The 21856-nt window shown below is 53.2% G+C and overlaps 2 pseudogenes; one reads left to right on the forward strand and one right to left on the reverse strand.

Annotated features, from left to right (window-relative positions):
* Positions 1 to 356: 356 nt before the first annotated feature.
* Positions 357 to 1652, forward strand: LOC123397405 (annotated as a pseudogene).
* Positions 1653 to 2229: 577 nt separating this feature from the next.
* LOC123397406 lies at positions 2230 to 12136 on the reverse strand (annotated as a pseudogene).
* Between the last annotated feature and the right edge of the window lie 9720 nt (positions 12137 to 21856).

Below are 21856 nucleotides of genomic sequence, written 5' to 3' on the forward strand. Positions count from 1 at the left end.
GTGTGGGAGGGAGAGGCTGGAGGAGGAGGAGGGTCTGGGAGCCAGCGGCTAGTGTTCCTCCCGTCGCCGCGCAGAGGCGACGAGGGGAAAAAAGTTACGGTCTCTTTGGTTCGAGTTAATTGCAAAAGACTACCATAATTCGGGCCGTATTCACAACTTGGTGCCATCTTTTAAATTTTTTGCAAATACGTATCAAGATACATGCCGTATTTTACAGATTCTGTATTTCTACGTATAGATGCTTTTTCTGACACACATGATCTACCGGTCAGTCTTTTACAGAAAAAACCGGCCCGGACCGCTTCGATCCGGGAAAAGCCGGCTCTTTCTCTTCATGCGAACCGGATCGATTGGAGGAAAGAGAGTGCCGGACCGGATCGACCGCCATGCCCGTGGACTTGCAGCGCCTGCGCCACATGCTGCTCGCCACCGGCGGCGGCCACCACCAGCTCGCCACCCGAGCGACAGGCGCCTCCGCCGCTGCCATCCTGGCGAGCGGGCCTTGTTGTTACGGAACCGCGGTGTCGAGTCAGCCCGTTTGGGGTGCCAGCCGTGCGCGGACATCTTCGCGCCGTCGACGACGGCAACGTCGGCCGCGGGTCAGTACTCGGAGTTGTTGGCGCTCGCCGCGGCTGATCTGGCGAGGAAGGGCGACGGAGCCGCTCAGGAAATGGCATCCGGCAACAAGCGGAGGCGTGTCGACGACGAGCGGCCGTCCATGCTCGACGACGTTCTCGCGGCCCACGCGCAGCAGCAGACCGTCGCCGTTAACCACATCCTGCACACACATGTAAGTCCCGCTGTGGCATCAAATTAATCGCCGCCGGCCGCGTTTGATCTGGCTTTTCTTGATTGTTGTTAACCGTGCTGGATGCATGCATGGTGCAGGCGAGAAAGATGTGGGCTGCTCTGGCGGACCAGCGGCGGAGCCACCTGCGGCTGATCGTCTTCGTCGTGGAGGCCAGGGCGGCGAAGCGGCTCAAGGCCAAGGACGACGAGATCGAGCGGTCCGGGACATGAACTGGGCGCTCGAGGCCCAGATGTGGCGCGACGTCTCTCAATCCCACGAGGCCGCCGCCAACGTGCTCCGCGGCGACCTGCAGCGGGTGCTCGACGCGCAGGCCGTCCGCGGCGACGACGACGGCCAGGACGATGCCGAGTCGTGCTGCTGGGGGGAGAACCAGACGTCCGTCTACGTGGAGGAGGAGGTGGGCACGGCGACGCCGGCCCTGACAAGAGCCGGAAGGTGCAAGGGGTGTGGCAGGGGCGCGGCCGTGGTTCGAATTAACAGCGCTGCGGCCACGCGGCCCGCCCTGGTGTTCGTCCGAAACACGGCCGAGCAGCGAGGCGGCGACGAGCAGCGCGGCGGCGGCGAGGCAGGCCAAGACGCGGCCGGACCCCGGCTGTCCGTGCGCGACGCGGCGGAAGGCGGAGGCCAGGCCGGCGAGGCCGGAGCGGACCAGCGCGGCGAGCTCGTCGGCCGCCGGCTGCAGGTCGGAGATGGGCGGGGCGGGGCGGCCGAGGAGGAGCTGGGTGGGCTAGGCGTGGAGGAGAAGAAGGTTTTTTTTTGCCTGTCCGGTCCAGTTGGAGAGAGACAGTCGGTTTTTCCCGGATCGAAGCGGTCCGGGTCGGTTTTTCCTGTAAGAAACTGATCGGTGAGTCATGTGTGTCTGAAAGAGCATCTATACATACAAATACTAGATCTGCAAAATACGACCTGTATCTTGATACGTATTTGTAAAAAATTTAAAAGATGGTATCAAGTTGTGAATACGGCCCGAATTGTGGTAGTGTTTTGCCATTAACTTCTTTGGTTCGGATGAATGGAACGTTACTCACACAAGTGTTGGAATTTGCTGGAGTCTTGAGCCCTTTTCCATGGAATGAATTCTCATCGCCCCGGGAGAGACGAGGTTGCCCCATTTCTGCTTAGTGCTTTAAACCCATTTCTTCCCCATCTTATTTCCTGGGTACCTTTGTATGATGGAAATGGCTGGGATTAGGCCGTTTAAGAAAGAAAGAAAAAAGGGAATGTTTACACTTTTCGATGAACATATTGCTTTAGAGCTACTACTAGGTGTTCTTGCACCAAAGTACATGCACCGGTCTCATCAGCATGATTTTCATTTTGAATTCGTCAACTATTTAGTTGACGCTTAAGAATAGAGGAATAGTATCACTAAAATGTATATATATGGTAAAAGAATAATCGATCAATTAATTAAGCTGCTAGACACATGCATAATCAATTGCCTGTTCATCAACAGTGTGCAATCAACAAGAAATGTATCCACATATACATAGCTCGTGGATGCAAATTTCGCAATTTCTGTCACACACACACTAACCCGCTACTCACGTGCAACGAGGGCGCCGTCGCCGGGGCAGGGCATGTCACTTGTTGGACGTCGTCGCCGAACATTTCGTCCCATGTACACTGGAATCTGCCGTCAACATCCTCCTGCACCGTCTCACTCTCAACGCCTTGGTGGACGTCGCCCTGTTTGCCTGCCAAGGACTCCTCCAATGTAGAGCCGCCGCCATTGGTATTTCCCTGGAGCGTCAGTCCTAATTCTTCACGCATGTCGGTGAAAAACCCTCCTGGATCCACGCTGCCGTCGTCCACTACTCCCTGGGGCAGCGTCTGGTCTTGGTGGGACATGAACGAACGCTCGAACTCGTGAAGCATGCCGGCGGCGGCTTCTTGGCGGCGTGGGGTTTTGGGACGTGGAGCCTCAGGATGTTGGAGTTGGACGTCGGCCGGCTTCCTCTTCTTCTTGGAGCCGGGGGCATTGATTAGCGACGCGTAGGTAATCTCCTTCTTGTGGCCTGAAACGTAGATCTTGCAGAGCACCAATCCAGCTCCAGCCGCCTCATCGTCGTCGAGGCTGTACTCCTTCATGCACCACCCAAGTCTGGTTCTGGCTGCTGCTCCAGGCCTCTTGATCCCAAATGAAAGATTGTTCATGTGGCCGACCCGGTTACGTTTGTTGGGAATAAACCACGACAATGTCGTGTTTGTGTTGTGTCTCTAGGTGTACGAGTTCGTGCTTGTGTGCGTCTAGGTTCTAGGTTGAGTCCAAAGCTGGTGCGGTCGCGTCCGGAGTCTGTTCGCATCTGGTTCGTCGTTGGTGCGGCGATGGACGCGACCGGAGTCTGTTCGCATCTGGTTCGTCGTTGGTGCGGCGATGGAGACGGCATGCAACGTGCGCAAGATTGGCGGCATGGCGGCCCAAGTCTCGCGGAGGAGCAGCGGCTCACGATCGAGGAAAAACGGATCGCGAACCCGTTCGTGTGCGGGGCGATCGCTGGGTGCGTTGAGTCAGGACGAAGCTAGCTGCATGCGTTTTGTTGGCCAAGTCTTTCGGTAGTGCTGTACGTAGTGGCAAGGGAACTGATCGCATGATCCACTAGGATAGGTATGTGCTGTTAGTGGATGCGTGTGTGAGCCTATAAAATGGCAGTGTAAGCAACATGTTTAGCAGACGAGAAAATACGAGAGAAAAGCTCGGCTGTGTGTGCAGCGCGAGGCCAAACTCTCCTGTCTCCATTGCTTCTCTGTGAGAGTTCAGAGGTAGAAGAAAGGGGCTGTGCGTTGCAGCCCTTACAATTGGTATCGGAGCGAGGTGACATCGGGCGCCGGCGGCTATGTCGATAGTTCCATATGGGGGCGGCGGTGCGGCGGGTTCGATGCATCTCCCGCCGCTGGTACCGACGGGCTACACCTCCTGGGCAATCAAGGTGGAGGCGATCCTTGATGCGGGGGGCTGTGGGGCGTGGTGCAGCCGGCGGACGGAGCGGCGGTGGACGCCGGGAAGTGCAAGACGGCGCGGGCAATGTTGCTCACGGCGCTGCCGGAGGACTTCCTGATGCAGGTGGCGGCGAAGCTCACCGCGAGGGAGGTATGGGACTCCCTCAAGGTGCGTTTCGTCGGTGCCGATCGCGTGAAGGCCGCACGGCTGGCATCGCTGCGCGGGGAGTTCGACCGCCTGCGGATGGACGACGACGACGATCTGGATGCGTACGCCGGGAAGGTCTACGGCATGGCGGCGAGGTACGCGGGGCTCGGGGCGACCCTCGACGATGCTGCCATGGTGAAGAAGTTGCTCGACACCGTGCCGGACCGGCTGTACGCCGCGGTGGCCGGCATCGAGCAGTTCTGCGATGTGGAAGCAATGGCGTTCGAGGAGGCACTCGGGCGGCTGAAGGCGTTCGAGGAGAGGTCGCGGCGACGCGCGCAGGCCGGTGGTGGTGAGCGGGCGGACGAGCAGTTGATGCTCACGGCGGCTCAGTGGGCGGCGCGACGGCGTCAGGGAGGCGGCGGCTTCAACCACCACCACGACGACGGCGACAGCAGCACGACATCAGGTGGAGGGAAGCGGCGCGGCCGCTGCTACAACTGTGGCGTGCGCGGCCACTTCCGGAGGGACCGCCGGAACCAGAAGAAAGCCGAGGAGGAGAAGGCGCTCCTCGCCGACGCCGACGACCAGCCGGGCCTTTACTAGGTCGTGGTTTAGGGGGAGATTGTTGGGAATAAACCACGACAATGTCGTGTTTGTGTTGTGTCTGTAGGTGCACGAGTTCGTGCTTGTGTGCGTCTAGGTTCTAGGTTGAGTCCAAAGCTGGTGCGGCCGCGTCCGGAGTCTGTTCGTGTCTGGTTCGTCGTTGGTGCGGCGATGGAGACGGCATGCAACATGCGCAAGATTGGCGGCATGGCGGCCCAAGTCTCGCGGAGGAGCAGCGGCTCACGATCGAGGAAAAATGGATCGCGAACCCGTTCGTGTGCGGGGCGATCGTTGGGTGCTTTGAGTCAGGACGAAGCTAGCTGCATGCGTTTTGTTGGCCAAGTCTTTCGGTAGTGTTGTACGTAGTGGCAAGGGAACTGATCGCGTGTGCGCATAATCCACTAGGATAGGTATGTGCTGTTAGTGGGTGCGTGTGTGAGCCTATAAAATGGCAGTGTAAGCAACATGTTTAGCAGACGAGAAAATACGAGAGAAAAGCTCGGCTGTGTGTGCAGCGCGAGGCCAAACTCTCCTGTCTCCATTGCTTCTCTGTGAGAGTTCAGAGGTAGAAGAAAGGGGCTGTGCGTTGCAGCCCTTACAATTGGTATCGGAGCGAGGTGACATCGGGCGCCGGCAGCTATGTCGATAGTTCCATATGGGGGCGGCGGTGCGGCGGGTTTGATGCATCTCCCGCCGCTGGTACCGACGGGCTACACCTCCTGGGCAATCAAGGTGGAGGCGATCCTTGATGCGGGGGGCTGTGGGGCGTGGTGCAGCCGGCGGACGGAGCGGCGTTGGACGCCGGGAAATGCAAGACGGCGCGGGCAATGTTGTTCACGGCGCTGCCGGAGGACTTCCTGATGCAGGTGGCGGCGAAGCTCACCGCGAGGGAGGTATGGGACTACCTCAAGGTGTGTTTCGTCGGTGTCGATCGCGTGAAGGCCGCACGGCTGGCATCGCTGCGCGGGGAGTTCGACCGCCTGCGGATGGACGACGACGACGATCTGGATGCGTACGCCGGGAAGGTCTACGGCATGGCGGCGAGGTACGCGGGGCTCGGGGCGACCCTCGACGATGCTACCATGGTGAAGAAGTTGCTCGACACCGTGCCGGACCGGCTGTACGCCGCGGTGGCCGGCATCGAGCAGTTCTGCGATGTGGAAGCAATGGCGTTCGAGGAGGCACTCGGGCGGCTGAAGGCGTTCGAGGAGAGGTCGCGGCGACGCGCGCAGGCCGGTTGTGGTGAGCGGGCGGACGAGCAGTTGATGCTCACGGCGGCTCAGTGGGCGGCGCGACGGCGTCAGGGAGGCGGCGGCTTCAACCACCACCACGACGACGGCGACAGCAGCACGACATCAGGTGGAGGGAAGCGGCGCGGCCGCTGCTACAACTGTGGCGTGCGCGGCCACTTCCGGAGGGACCGCCGGAACCAGAAGAAAGCCGAGGAGGAGAAGGCGCTCCTCGCCGACGCCGACGACCAGCCGGGCCTTTACTAGGTCGTGGTTTAGGGGGAGATTGTTGGGAATAAACCACGACAATGTCGTGTTTGTGTTGTGTCTGTAGGTGCACGAGTTCGTGCTTGTGTGCGTCTAGGTTCTAGGTTGAGTCCAAAGCTGGTGCGGCCGCGTCCGGAGTCTGTTCGTGTCTGGTTCGTCGTTGGTGCGGCGATGGAGACGGCATGCAACATGCGCAAGATTGGCGGCATGGCGGCCCAAGTCTCGCGGAGGAGCAGCGGCTCACGATCGAGGAAAAATGGATCGCGAACCCGTTCGTGTGCGGGGCGATCGTTGGGTGCTTTGAGTCAGGACGAAGCTAGCTGCATGCGTTTTGTTGGCCAAGTCTTTCGGTAGTGTTGTACGTAGTGGCAAGGGAACTGATCGCGTGTGCGCATAATCCACTAGGATAGGTATGTGCTGTTAGTGGGTGCGTGTGTGAGCCTATAAAATGGCAGTGTAAGCAACATGTTTAGCAGACGAGAAAATACGAGAGAAAAGCTCGGCTGTGTGTGCAGCGCGAGGCCAAACTCTCCTGTCTCCATTGCTTCTCTGTGAGAGTTCAGAGGTAGAAGAAAGGGGCTGTGCGTTGCAGCCCTTACAATTGGTATCGGAGCGAGGTGACATCGGGCGCCGGCAGCTATGTCGATAGTTCCATATGGGGGCGGCGGTGCGGCGGGTTCGATGCATCTCCCGCCGCTGGTACCGACGGGCTACACCTCCTGGGCAATCAAGGTGGAGGCGATCCTTGATGCGGGGGGCTGTGGGGCGTGGTGCAGCCGGCGGACGGAGCGGCGTTGGACGCCGGGAAATGCAAGACGGCGCGGGCAATGTTGTTCACGGCGCTGCCGGAGGACTTCCTGATGCAGGTGGCGGCGAAGCTCACCGCGAGGGAGGTATGGGACTACCTCAAGGTGTGTTTCGTCGGTGTCGATCGCGTGAAGGCCGCACGGCTGGCATCGCTGCGCGGGGAGTTCGACCGCCTGCGGATGGACGACGACGACGATCTGGATGCGTACGCCGGGAAGGTCTACGGCATGGCGGCGAGGTACGCGGGGCTCGGGGCGACCCTCGACGATGCTGCCATGGTGAAGAAGTTGCTCGACACCGTGCCGGACCGGCTGTACGCCGCGGTGGCCGGCATCGAGCAGTTCTGCGATGTGGAAGCAATGGCGTTCGAGGAGGCACTCGGGCGGCTGAAGGCGTTCGAGGAGAGGTCGCGGCGACGCGCGCAGGCCGGTGGTGGTGAGCGGGCGGACGAGCAGTTGATGCTCACGGCGGCTCAGTGGGCGGCGCGACGGCGTCAGGGAGGCGGCGGCTTCAACCACCACCACGACGACGGCGACAGCAGCACGACATCAGGTGGAGGGAAGCGGCGCGGCCGCTGCTACAACTGTGGCGTGCGCGGCCACTTCCGGAGGGACCGCCGGAACCAGAAGAAAGCCGAGGAGGAGAAGGCGCTCCTCGCCGACGCCGACGACCAGCCGGGCCTTTACTAGGTCGTGGTTTAGGGGGAGATTGTTGGGAATAAACCACGACAATGTCGTGTTTGTGTTGTGTCTGTAGGTGCACGAGTTCGTGCTTGTGTGCGTCTAGGTTCTAGGTTGAGTCCAAAGCTGGTGCGGCCGCGTCCGGAGTCTGTTCGTGTCTGGTTCGTCGTTGGTGCGGCGATGGAGACGGCATGCAACATGCGCAAGATTGGCGGCATGGCGGCCCAAGTCTCGCGGAGGAGCAGCGGCTCACGATCGAGGAAAAATGGATCGCGAACCCGTTCGTGTGCGGGGCGATCGTTGGGTGCTTTGAGTCAGGACGAAGCTAGCTGCATGCGTTTTGTTGGCCAAGTCTTTCGGTAGTGTTGTACGTAGTGGCAAGGGAACTGATCGCGTGTGCGCATAATCCACTAGGATAGGTATGTGCTGTTAGTGGGTGCGTGTGTGAGCCTATAAAATGGCAGTGTAAGCAACATGTTTAGCAGACGAGAAAATACGAGAGAAAAGCTCGGCTGTGTGTGCAGCGCGAGGCCAAACTCTCCTGTCTCCATTGCTTCTCTGTGAGAGTTCAGAGGTAGAAGAAAGGGGCTGTGCGTTGCAGCCCTTACAATTGGTATCGGAGCGAGGTGACATCGGGCGCCGGCGGCTATGTCGATAGTTCCATATGGGGGCGGCGGTGCGGCGGGTTCGATGCATCTCCCGCCGCTGGTACCGACGGGCTACACCTCCTGGGCAATCAAGGTGGAGGCGATCCTTGATGCGGGGGGCTGTGGGGCGTGGTGCAGCCGGCGGACGGAGCGGCGGTGGACGCCGGGAAGTGCAAGACGGCGCGGGCAATGTTGCTCACGGCGCTGCCGGAGGACTTCCTGATGCAGGTGGCGGCGAAGCTCACCGCGAGGGAGGTATGGGACTCCCTCAAGGTGTGTTTCGTCGGTGTCGATCGCGTGAAGGCCGCACGGCTGGCATCGCTGCGCGGGGAGTTCGACCGCCTGCGGATGGACGACGACGACGATCTGGATGCGTACGCCGGGAAGGTCTACGGCATGGCGGCGAGGTACGCGGGGCTCGGGGCGACCCTCGACGATGCTGCCATGGTGAAGAAGTTGCTCGACACCGTGCCGGACCGGCTGTACGCCGCGGTGGCCGGCATCGAGCAGTTCTGCGATGTGGAAGCAATGGCGTTCGAGGAGGCACTCGGGCGGCTGAAGGCGTTCGAGGAGAGGTCGCGGCGACGCGCGCATGTTGGTGGTGGTGAGCGGGCGGACGAGCAGTTGATGCTCACGGCGGCTCAGTGGGCGGCGCGACGGCGTCAGGGAGGCGGCGGCTTCAACCACCACCACGACGACGGCGACAGCAGCACGACATCAGGTGGAGGGAAGCGGCGCGGCCGCTGCTACAACTGTGGCGTGCGCGGCCACTTCCGGAGGGACCGCCGGAACCAGAAGAAAGCCGAGGAGGAGAAGGCGCTCCTCGCCGACGCCGACGACCAACCGGGCCTTTACTAGGTCGTGGTTTAGGGGGAGATTGTTGGGAATAAACCACGACAATGTCGTGTTTGTGTTGTGTCTGTAGGTGCACGAGTTCGTGCTTGTGTGCGTCTAGGTTCTAGGTTGAGTCCAAAGCTGGTGCGGCCGCGTCCGGAGTCTGTTCGTGTCTGGTTCGTCGTTGGTGCGGCGATGGAGACGGCATGCAACATGCACAAGATTGGCGGCATGGCGGCCCAAGTCTCGCGTAGGAGCAACGGCTCACGATCAAGGAAAAACGGATCGCGAACCCGTTCGTGTGCGGGGCGATCGCTGGGTGCATTGAGTCAGGACGAAGCTAGCTGCATGCGTTTTGTTGGCCAAGTCTTTCGGTAGTGCTGTACGTAGTGGCAAGGGAACTGATCGTGTGTGCGCATAATCCACTAGGATAGGTATGTGCTGTTAGTGGGTGCGTGTGTGAGCCTATAAAATGGCAGTGTAAGCAACATGTTTAGCAGACGAGAAAATACGAGAGAAAAGCTCGGCTGTGTGTGCAGCGCGAGGCCAAACTCTCCTCTCTCCATTGCTTCTCTGTGAGAGTTCAGAGGTAGAAGAAAGGGGCTGTGCGTTGCAGCCATTACAATTGGTATCGGAGCGAGGTGACATCGGGCGCCGGCGGCTATGTCGATAGTTCCATACGGGGGCGGCGGTGCGGCGGGTTCGATGCATCTCCCGCTGCTGGTACCGACGGGCTACACCTCCTGGGCAATCAAGGTGGAGGCGATCCTTGATGCGGGGGGCTGTGGGGCGTGGTGCAGCCGGCGGACGGAGCGGCGGTGGACGCCGGGAAGTGCAAGACGGCGCGGGCAATGTTGCTCACGGCGCTGCCGGAGGACTTCCTGATGCAGGTGGCGGTGAAGCTCACCGCGAGGGAGGTATGGGACTCCCTCAAGGTGCGTTTCGTCGGTGCCGATCGCGTGAAGGCCGCACGGCTGGCATCGCTGCGCGGGGAGTTCGACCGCCTGCGGATGGACGACGACGACGATCTGGATGCGTACGCCGGGAAGGTCTACGGCATGGCGGCGAGGTACGCGGGGCTCGGGGCGACCCTCGACGATGCTGCCATGGTGAAGAAGTTGCTCGACACCGTGCCGGACCGGCTGTACGCCGCGGTGGCCGGCATCGAGCAGTTCTGCGATGTGGAAGCAATGGCGTTCGAGGAGGCACTCGGGCGGCTGAAGGCGTTCGAGGAGAGGTCGCGGCGACGCGCGCAGGCCGGTGGTGGTGAGGGGGCGGACGAGCAGTTGATGCTCACGGCGGCTCAGTGGGCGGCGCGACGGCGTCAGGGAGGCGGCGGCTTCAACCACCACGACGACGACGGCGGCAGCAGCACGACATCGGGTGGAGGGAAGCGGCGCGGCCGCTGCTACAACTGTGGCGTGCGCGGCCACTTCCGGAGGGACTGCCGGAACCAGAAGAAGGCCGAGGAGGAGAAGGCGCTCCTCGCCGACGCCGACGACCAGCCGGGCCTTTACTAGGTCGTGGTTTAGGGGGAGATTGTTGGGAATAAACCACGACAATGTCGTGTTTGTGTTGTGTCTGTAGGTGCACGAGTTCGTGCTTGTGTGCGTCTAGGTTCTAGGTTGAGTCCAAAGCTGGTGCGGCCGCGTCCGGAGTCTGTTCGCGTCTGGTTCGTCGTTGGTGCGGCGATGGAGACGGCATGCAACGTGCGCAAGATTGGCGGCATGGCGGCCCAAGTCTTGCGGAGGAGCAGCGGCTCACGATCGAGGAAAAACGGATCGCGAACCCGTTCGTGTGCGGGGCGATCGCTGGGTGCGTTGAGTCAGGACGAAGCTAGCTGCATGCGTTTTGTTGGCCAAGTCTTTCGGTAGTGCTGTACGTAGTGGCAAGGGAACTGATCGTGTGTGTGCATGATCCACTAGGATAGGTATGTGCTGTTAGTGGGTGCGTGTGTGCCTATAAAATGGCAATGTAAGCAACATGTTTAGCAGACGAGAAAATACGAGAGAAAAGCTCGGCGGCGTGTGCAGCGCGAGGCCAAACTCTCCTCTCTCCATTGCTTCTCTGTGAGAGTTCAGAGGTAGAAGAAAGGGGCTGTGCGTTGCAGCCCTTACAACGTTGAGGGTCTAGCATGGGAATCTCGCCCTTCTCCGAGTGCCAGTTGTAACCCTCGTCGTCGACCACGCGTTGACGCCTCCCGCTGCGGCCGCCTTTGTTCTGCTGACGACTGGCCGGTGAGAAGTACCACTGGCCTCCTTTCCCGCCGTGCTTGTCGGAGCCAGGCGCATAGGAACGGTTCTCGACAAGGTCCCCGGGCGGCGCGAAGTAGACATCGGCATCATGGATGAAGCTGCTGAAGTGGCCGCAGTCTTTTCCGGCGATCCTCCGGCGGAGGTAGTGGTCGATAAGCTCTTGACCATCGGGATCGAAGATGGAGCCAACGGGAAACAGCTCGGGATGGCCGGCCATGTGGAATCGCCTTGATCAGAACCTACTACTCGATCGTGAAGGTACGTAGGTATGCAACACTAGCCCTAGCTAGCTAGGTTGCATCTATGGATGCTGTACGCATCTTCCTTAATTAATATAGAAATAGTGCTTCCCGTCTTCAGCTCGTATCCCAATTGCCAGCGGAGATCATATCGCCAACCGGATTGACTTTTCTGTAGTTTTGTTTTGTGCGTTCCATTTCTTCCATTTCTTCCACTTATCTCTTTTTATCTCATTTTTCTTTGCCGGCACCTATGTATGGTACTACTATACTAGAAAAAAGAATACATGTGGCCTCGTGTTTTTCAATAAGCCAAGTGTTATTTTTCGGATACTCCAAGGAACAGCTATGCGTCCACCAGCGGATCCATACTAACATCCGTCACCCGAATAACCGTCCGATGTATGCGATTGTAGCCGTCCGTTGTACGCGCTAGCACGCGGCCCAGTCGTTTCCCCAACCAATTAATTCCTGAAGCAACGGTCTAGTTGTAGAAACAACGGACGCGTTGCGGAAATAATTACCGAAACAACACTGGCCGTGGCCGCCGGCGCTGCTGTGGTGTCGGTGGTCCCTGTCGGTGATGACGTCGGAGGAGAAGAAGGCGTGCTCGCCGCCGCTGTGCACCTCCTTCGCTGTGCCCGTAGGCGTAGCTGCCCTTGTTGTGGTCCATGGTGGAGTAGTAAGATGGCGGCGGGTGCGGGTGGGTGGTGTCGAGATGCAGGTGGAACGGGCTGACCTGTGCGGCGTGGTGGTAGGCGCTCCCGTGCTGCTGGCGGCCGGCGGAGGCGTTGGGCGGCCGGCAGATGTTGGAAATATGAGCAATTTATCATAGTATTTTATTAAAAGAAAAGCTAGGATAAACATAACCATCATAATAAAGATGGAAGAAGGCATGCGATATAGAGATGAGATGACAAAAGACATGTGCACATATGATCTAGAAAAGAACATATGTGTAACCGTTCTATATAGACAAGGTATCATATGGAGTGATGAGCAGAAACGAAATATATCTAGAAGTGATAATATAGCAAAAGGTTGCGGTAGGAATTGAAAGAAGAAGAACGTGAGTATGTACTGGGTTGCAGCAGCAGTAGGATTGGTGTTGGCGTTGGTGTTGTCGTTGGCCATGTTACGAAGAGGTGGTCGACGTCGGGGAAGTAGTCGTCGTCCGGGAAGAGATCGCCGGTGTCCGTGATGAAAGCCAGTAGTCACGCTGAGCGCTCCCCAAAAACCTTATCGCCCTTCTCGCGTACAAGACTCGAAGAGACGGAGTTTCGGAGGCCTACTGTCCCGACGAATAGTGCACGCCGCAAGACAGGATGAGAGATAACGTAGCAGCAGCACAGAGAAAGGAACCGGTGGCGAGTGGGAACTTCTGATGCATCTTCTCTGGAGAGGAGCGACCTCTCTTTTATAGGCGCAGGAGAAGGAGGCGAGAGGCCAGCGACGGGAGCCAAAGAGAGAGACGGGATATGAAACGAACAGATAGCAGTGATGAAACTGCAGCGTTCGCTTTCAATATCCACTAGCAATAATGTTCAACTTCTCCGAGTGGCCTTTCGTATACCAGTCGTGCGTGGTAAAAATTTAGTTCGGCTCATTCCCGCAACCCGCGGCACGTCGTGACGAGGCGAGGCGGGCGGCGGAGGAGGAGGAGCGCGCGTGTATGTGTCTCTTGTTCTCAAGCTCATACATGTGTGGAAACATCCTCCCTTATAAGGACGTCCAACTCCCACTAAACTAGCAATGTGGGACTAAATATTTCCACCTCTTGCCTTGCACAAATGGGCTGCGTGGGCCTCTTGGATTTATTAGGAATTTTCTAAAATCATGGAGTGGTAATATTAATGATAAGGATACTTTCCTCTCAGTTGACCAACAACTTGTCTTCCACATCTAATTCACGAGATCTCCGATCATAAAGAATAGGTTACCACTGTAAACAACTCAAATTATGGGTCTCATACCCATCTCCCTCGATGCATTTTCTATCACATCACGTGATAGACCCTTAGTAAAAGGATCTGCCAGATTTTTAGATGTTTGGATATAATCCAATTCAATAACTCCGGAGTTTCTCATTTTAGTGACAGATTTTAATCTTCTCTGAATGTGTCTTGATGACTTCATGTTATCCTTTGAGCTGCTCACTTTCGTGATCACAGTTTGATTATCGCAGTTTATAAGGATATCCGGTACAGGTTTCTCGACAACCGGCAAGTCACTCAAGAGCCGACAAAGCCAATCTGCTTCGACCGTAGCTGTATCATCTAGTGCTGTGAGTTTGCTTCCATTGTTGACCTTGTTAAGATCATTTGCTTGCAAGACTTCCAAGAAACAACGCCACCTCCATGAGTGAATACATATCCACTCATGGCCTTTATCTCATCAGCATCAGAGATCCAGTTTGAATCACTATACCCTTCAAGCACCTTTGGGTGTCCAGTATAGTGAATTCCATAATTTGGAGTGCCTTTCAAATAACGCAAAACTCTCTCTAGAGCTTTCCAATGCACACCTCCTGGTTTTGAGACAAACCGACTCAGTTTGCTAACAACAAAAGAGATGTCAGGTCTTGTTGCACTGACTAAGTACATAAGCGAGCCAATAATCTGAGAATATTTCAATTGGTCTCTAGCAATTCTTCGATTCTTTTGAAGCAGCACGCTCGCGTCATATGGTGTGGGAGAGGACTTGCAGTCACTATACCCAAAGCGACTCAAGATATTTTCCACTTAGTGAGATTGAAGCAACGTAATCCCACCATCTTCGTCTCTTAACAACTTGATGTTCAGAATGACATCAGCCACTCCTAAATCCTTCATCTCAAAACAGTGAGATAGGAAATCCTTGACCTTTTTAATAACATTCAGTTTTGTTCTGAAAATCAGTATGTCATCAACATACAAGCAAAGGATAACTCCCTCGCCCCACCATGGCGATATTACACACATTTATCAGGTTCGTTTACAACAAAGCCTGCAGTTGTGAGAGTTCTTTCAAACTTCTCATGCCACTGCTTGGGTGCTTTCTTAAGTCCATATAAAGACTTCAACAACTTGCATACTTTCCCTTCCTGGCCATCTACTACAAACCCATCTGGTTGTTCCATGTAAATTTCCTCATCCAACTCTCCATTTAGGAAAGCAGTCTTAACATCCATTTGATGAGCGAAAAGACCATGTGAGGCGCTAGTGAAAGTAGTACTCGAATAGTGGTCAGTCGAGCCACGGGTGAGTAAGTATCAAAGAAGTCTTCACCTTCCTTTTGGGTATAACCCTTAGCCACGAGCCGTGCCTTGTAATTTTCGATAGTACCATCAGGCCTAAGCTTCTTCTTGAATACCCATTTGCATCCTATAGGTTTGCACCCATAAGGACGATCAGTGATGTCCCAAGTTTCATTTGCCAAGATGGAATCCATCTCACTACAAACTGCTTCCTTCCAGTAGTCGGCATCTTCCAACGCACATGCCTCTGAAATAGAACTGGGAGTGTCATCTATGAGATACACAAGAAAATCATCACCAAAGGACTTTGGAGTCCTCTGTCTCTTGCTCCTGGTAGGAACTTCATTGTTCTCATCCACAATATTTTCAAAGTGTTCCATCGAAATGATAGGTTCAGTAATTGTGACTAATTCATGGTTTGATGAATTAGGCATCCCCTGATAAAATGAGGTAGCTATATCCTTCATGGGAAAGATATCTTCGAAGAAAGTCGCATCACTCGACTCCATGATTGTACCGACATGCATGTGAGATACCTCAGATTTTACAACCAAGAATCTATATTCAATGCTATGAAAAGCATATCTGAGAAAAACACAATCCACAGTTTTTGGTCCTAGCTTGCGCTTCTTTGGGATTGGCACATTGACTTTCGCCAAACAACCCCAAGTTCGTAGATAAGAGAGTTTTAGCATTTTCTTTTCCCATTCCTCGAATGGAGTTATCTCTTTGTTCTTTGTGAGAACTTGATTCAGGACATGACATGCAGTCAATATTGCCTCCCCCCACCATGCCTTGGAGAGACCCGATGTATCTAACATGGCGTTAACCAAATCAGTTAGAGTACAGTTCTTTCTTTCGGCTATCCCATTTGATTGAGGTGAATAGGGAGGCGTCCTCTCATGGATTATACCATGTTCCAAATAGAAAGAATCGAATTCATTTGAGAAATACTCTCCACCACGATCGGACCTAAGCCTCTTGATCTTTCGATCAAGTTGGTTTTCTGCTTCAGCTTTATAGATCTTGAAAAAGTTCAAAGCCTCATCCTTATATTTCAGAAGATACACTCGACAGTATCTAGTGGAGTCATAAATTAGTGTCATGAAATATTTCTTTCCACCTTTTGTCAAAATGCCATTCATTTCACATAGATTTGAATGTATGAGCTCTATTGGTACTAGATTTCTCGTTTCGGCAGTCGTGTGAGACTTACGAGGTTGTTTGGCTTGCACACAAACTTGACACTTAGATCCCTTGGCGGTGTTAGGTTGTTTGGCTTGCACACAAACTTGACACTTAGATCCCTTGGCGGTGTTAGGTTGTTTGGCTTGCACACAAACTTGACACTTAGATCCCTTGACGGTGTTAAAGCTAGCAGGGATTAAGTTCAATTTGACTAGTCGCGACATGCAACCAAAATTAACATGACAAAGACGTGAATGCCACACATTTGATTCACTATTGTTGTAAACATAATTAACAACTTTATTGCAAACGTCTGCCAAGGATGAACGGAACAGGCCTCCTGACTCGTAACCCTTACGAACAAAAGTTCCATACTTGGATATTACAAATTTATTAGACTGAAAGACAAGCTTGTACCCATCTCTACACAAAAGAGATCCGCTAACAACATTTTTATTGACAGAGGGGACATAATGCACGTTCTTTAGCCGCACGACCTTCCCCGAAGTAAACTTCAGATCGACCGTGCCAACACCACGAACAGAAGCAGGTGAACCGTTATCCGGCAAAAGGCTAGGCCTTCCGTTATTTACCAAGTATATAGGTGCATTAATTAAATAACAGAATTAAGATAATGATATCAAGCTCATGTTATCACATGAGACAAAACACCTGCATCTAGCAACGCTAACATTAGTAGCTGAGCAAAGCCTACTTAGCCATTCAAGTTTGCTAGAAAGGGATAAGTGTTTGGTTTCATGGCATAACAGGAGGCAATTATTTCATTGGTAGGCAGCGAGCATATGACAAGGAAACATAATCTAGCATAACAAGTCTAGAGATGGAATCAAGGTCATATCATCTTGCCTGTGATATCCTCAGCTTGGAATGGTTCTTGTTCGTCCTGCACGTACTCCCCTGAGTCCACGTATTCGTTCTCCGATCCCGGTGCTACCCAACATAAGAATAACATTCAATGAACAACAGCACCTCAAGATGCAACAAGCACATGATGCATGAGATGAATATGAGCATGCATCACTATTTCTATCACTAACACAAGCATAAGGAGTAAATACATGTTCCTGGATAGAACTGCATCCTAAGCTATTTGGACTTTCATGAGAATGACATGATCAGACGCGTCTCGTGAAAATGATGCAAAACCATATAAAGAACATTACAATCGGAGCTACGGATCAACAGGAATCAACGAAACAAGATATGAAGCCCTACATGTCAAAATCATCACCACACACTCAATTGGCACAACTCTGGTATTTCCAGGTTGCCAAGACTTAAAACAAACCAACATGAATTGGTTGGAGCAAAATAGAACACCACATCATCAACTAAGCAATCACAAACATCAAAATGGCAAAACTACACAATCTGCCATAAACTGCATCATAGCACTTTGTGAGCTACATGCAAAGCACCTACAGCCACCCAAACATGACAAATAATATATGTGGCTGTAGCTATCCAAGATTACTACAAGCACAAGCAAGAATAACACATAAAGGAATTAAACACAGAAAGTTACAAGGCTGCAAACTTGCCAAAAAATACCAGATTTCCGGGACTTAGTGAAAATTCCAGATTCTCACTATCTGTCTATGCTCTGACTCATTTTGACAGCAGCCAAAACAATATCTACAGGACTCCAAATGAAATGAAATTTTATAGGGAGCTAGACAAACATATCAGCTTCAACTTTCCAGTTGAAAGCTAAGGCTAGATCACAACACATTGACCTGCACATCCTCATCTACAGGAGAAGAAACTATAAACAGATTCTCAGACTTAGTGAAAATCTCATATTTTCACTAATCTGGGATTTCAGCCACATGCCTACTTAGAGTGGACACAACTTGCACATATGGAATCCTAAGTGAGAAATGACACCAACAAGCTATAGAGGGGATCACCCTCTATTGCCACAACAAAATAACATGCCCTTGGGCTCATCACACTCCATGGAAACAAGGACTAAACTTAGAAAAAATCTGAATATATCATCTTCAGAAAATGTCCCAATGGTAAAACTAAGTTCACCAATGGATTCCCTGGGAGATTCTACCCCACAAATATATATAATATGTATGCACTTACTTGGAGCAAGTGACCACAAACAAGGAAGGAAGAAACTACAATAAATCATACATAGTGAATTGTGCAACATCTCATGTGCATATCACTAGAAAAACTCCTACATAGCATGTACACATGACCACAACATCAAGGGGGTTACATGAGGGGTAGACCTCATGTCTATGTGCTTTGGCACATCACCACACCATCACAAGCAACAAGCACATGATAAAGGAAACACCTACACACAAAGAGAGTAAGTACACCATCACATATGGGCATGTGATGTGCACACTCACACATGCACCACAAAGGAACACCCTTGGTGTCATGACACCCACAAGGTGCAACCCACATATGAATCTACACATGCTTGACTAACAAACTCCACCTGCACATGCTAATCATAGCTAGCAACCTAGTGCATCACATACACACCAAATACATGTGGTGAGGGGGAGGCATCCACACACATAATCACACTCCACTAAATCTATAAGATACACCACACAAGACAACTAGTGCAGCCACATAAACAAGAATAAGCTAGCAAACTTTCAAGAAGACAACCACATCATATGGGATCCTACCAAGTAGACTACACACACACATATGCATCTCATGTGCTCACATAGCTAGCAACAACTACCACACAAACTTGCTGGGCTGAGAGAAGGAAAAAAATAAACCTATAAGCACAAATCACTACAAAGCTACATAACAGGAGTTGCACATATCTCCAAAACAGCAAAGGGGAAAAGTAAGGAAACAAGGGACAGAAAAAATAAAAGGGGGGTGCTGGGGTCGAACCCCAGACCTGATGGATCTGCCCTATGGTGCAAACCACCCTGCTAGTGCGTTGTGCTCGACATAAACAGAGCAGCTAGCAGGTTATATCACACTACTACGCTATCTACTGTCGAAACAGGGAAAACAAATAACAAAAGGGGTCGAAGGGGGTTCGAACCCACGACCTCTCGCGTGCAACGCTTGCTGCACACGACTGCGCAATGGAACGGAACCTGACAAAGGGGAGAGCTGATCCTAGGTAAGCTTTCGACAGCTCCTCATCTACCTACAAAGGCTGCCGGCGACAGGGAGGCTGCCGACGACAGGGAGGCCGCCGGGCATGCCTGTTGTTGCTGCTACTGCTGATGCGCCAAGGAGATGAGCTCCTCCATCTAGATACTGCTACGCCTCACCAATTCTACTGCTACTGCCCGCGCAGGGAAAACACCACACCACCACATACGCTGTTGTAGCTCGGGATAGGAATGAACACCACCACGATCGCAGGATCTACACGAGGAGGAAGGGAGGAAGGTGGCCCGCTCACCTTGGGGAAGGAAGAGGAGCCGCACGGTGGAGGAGTCCGATCGAAGAGGAGGTAGACGCGCGGGAGGAGCCCCTGTTGCAGATCGCTGTCGAACCGAGGAAGACGAAGCAGATCACCGAAGTATACGCGTTGACGTGCTCCTGGCCGACGACGCAGAGGTTCCCCGGCCTCAGCTAGGTCGGGAATGGAGCGCGGGGTGCTCGGCCGAGCCCCCGAACATGGCGGCTTCACTTGTCGTCGACGAAGGCGGGGGTAGACGACGGCGAGCACTACTCTCTCTCTCTGCTCCTAACCTACAGAGAACTTACCAGGGGGAGGAGAAGAGAGATGGGAAGGAGATGGGGAATGGAGCGGCGGCGGATGGGAGAGAGGGAACCCTAGGAGAGGGAGGGCACGGACGCCCACGCATATAAAGGGGGGACCTCAACGGTGGTGCCCTCACGGCGGCAACTACTCTCTCTGTTGGACTGACGGAAAGGCAGAGAGGGGGGAGACGGCGTCAGGGAGGAAGAAAAGATGCCGCGTGGGCTTGGCGCAGGGAGAGGAGGGGTGAGATGGGCCGGCCTGTGGGAGTGAGCCCACAGGTGGCGCCACTTAGAGGAAACACTCCCTGGTCTCTTTTTCATTTACAAAAATTAACAGGGAGTAAAACAAAAGCACAAGAAAAACTACAAGTGTTAAAAATAAAATAGCACTTGTCCTGGACATGTAAAAACAAGACCTATTTAATAAAAATGAGAACAAGAATTTAGGTGCAAGTATTTATTTTACAAAACAGCCATGGTAGGGACTGTTTTGTAATTGCTTATGCCTTTTATACACCCATTCAAAACCAGCAAATCACACATCTCATCCACCACAATTCTAAGCTAACACATGAGCATTTTTAAAAGAGGGAAGGAAGAAGAGAATCTTGACATAGGAGAAATAGAGAGGGGGGTGAAGATGGTTTTTGAACCCTAGGCATATACTATCACATGCGTCACCCACGCAAGCTATACATCACAAGCACAACAACACAAGGCACCACATGGAATCACAAGAAAACAATGCAACACAAGGACAAGACATGTCATATCACAATATGGTATGCATGCATGCAAGGAAGAAAAATAAGAGACACATGAAATCATACATGCATAGGGCTCTCTCATTACAATGACAAGGTGGTCCCACATAAAGTAGGATCCAATTAGGGAATGTTTACACTTGGGGCATCACAATCATGATCTCCTTCAGGTTTGCCAAGAGTTGCGTCATAGCAGCTCATAGTTTGAAATCATAGAACAGCTCTCACGCGCCATCTCTTGTAGTGAACACCCTCAAACATAGGAGGTCTCATGGAGGCAGCAAAACCACTCGGGGTAAATTGCCTATAATAAGGTTTTTGGATTTTTGGAAATATGAGCAATTTACCATAGGATTTTATTAAAAGAAAAGCTAGGATAAACATAACCATCATAATAAAGACGGAAGAAGACATGCAATATAGAGATGAGATGACAAAAGACATGTGCACATATGATCTAGAAAAGAACATATGTGTAACCGTTCTATATAGACAAGGTATCATATGGAGTGACGAGCAGAAACGAAACATATCTAAAAGTGATACTATAGCAAAAAGTTGCGGTAGGAATTGAAAGAAGAAGAACATGAGTACGTACTGGGTTGCAGCAGCAGTAGGATTGTTGTGGGCGTTGGTGTTGTCGTTGGACATGTTACCGAAGAGGTGGTCGACGTCGGGGAAGTAGTGGCCGTCCGGGAAGAGATCGTCGGTGTCTGTGCTGGAAGTCAGTAGTCCCGTTGAGCGCTCCCCAAAAACCTTATCGCCCTTCTCCCGAACAGGACTCGAAGAGACGGAGTTTCGGAGGCCTACTGTCCCGACGAACGGTGCACGCCGCAAGACGGGATGGAAAAGAACGTAGCAGCAGCACAGAGAAAGGAACATGTGGCGAGTGGGAACTTCTGATGCGTCTTCTCTGGAGAGGAGCGACCTCTCTTTTATAGGCGCGGGAGAAGGAGGCGACGGGCCAGCGACGGGAGCCGAAGAGAGCGACGGGATATGAAACGAACATACAGCAGCGACGAAACTGCAGCGTTCGCTTTCATTATCCACTAGCAACAACATTCAGCTTCTCCGAGTTGCCTTTCGTATACCAGTCGTGCGTGGTAAAAATTTAGTTCGGCTCATTCTCGCGAAGCGTCGTAACGAGGCAAGGCGGGCGGCGGAGGAGGAGCGCGTGTATGTCTCTCTTGTTCTCAAGCTCATACATGTGTGAAAACATCCTCCCTTATAAGGAGGTCCAACTCCCACTAAACTAGCAATGTGGGACTAAAAATTTCTACCTCTTGCCTTGCACAAATGGGCTGCATGGGCCTCTAGGATTTATTAGGAATTTTTTGAAATCATATATATTGGGCTGGCCCATATTTGGACAAAATTCCAGCACAGGATCCTGAAACTGTCCTGATCCTGAAACAACAGGCGAGTTGCAGGAAAATCGACTGATCCTGAAACGCGAGTGCAGGAAACTGTC

This window comes from Hordeum vulgare, chromosome 5H (assembly GCF_904849725.1).
Source record: "Hordeum vulgare subsp. vulgare chromosome 5H, MorexV3_pseudomolecules_assembly, whole genome shotgun sequence".
Classification (NCBI taxonomy): domain Eukaryota; kingdom Viridiplantae; phylum Streptophyta; class Magnoliopsida; order Poales; family Poaceae; genus Hordeum; species Hordeum vulgare.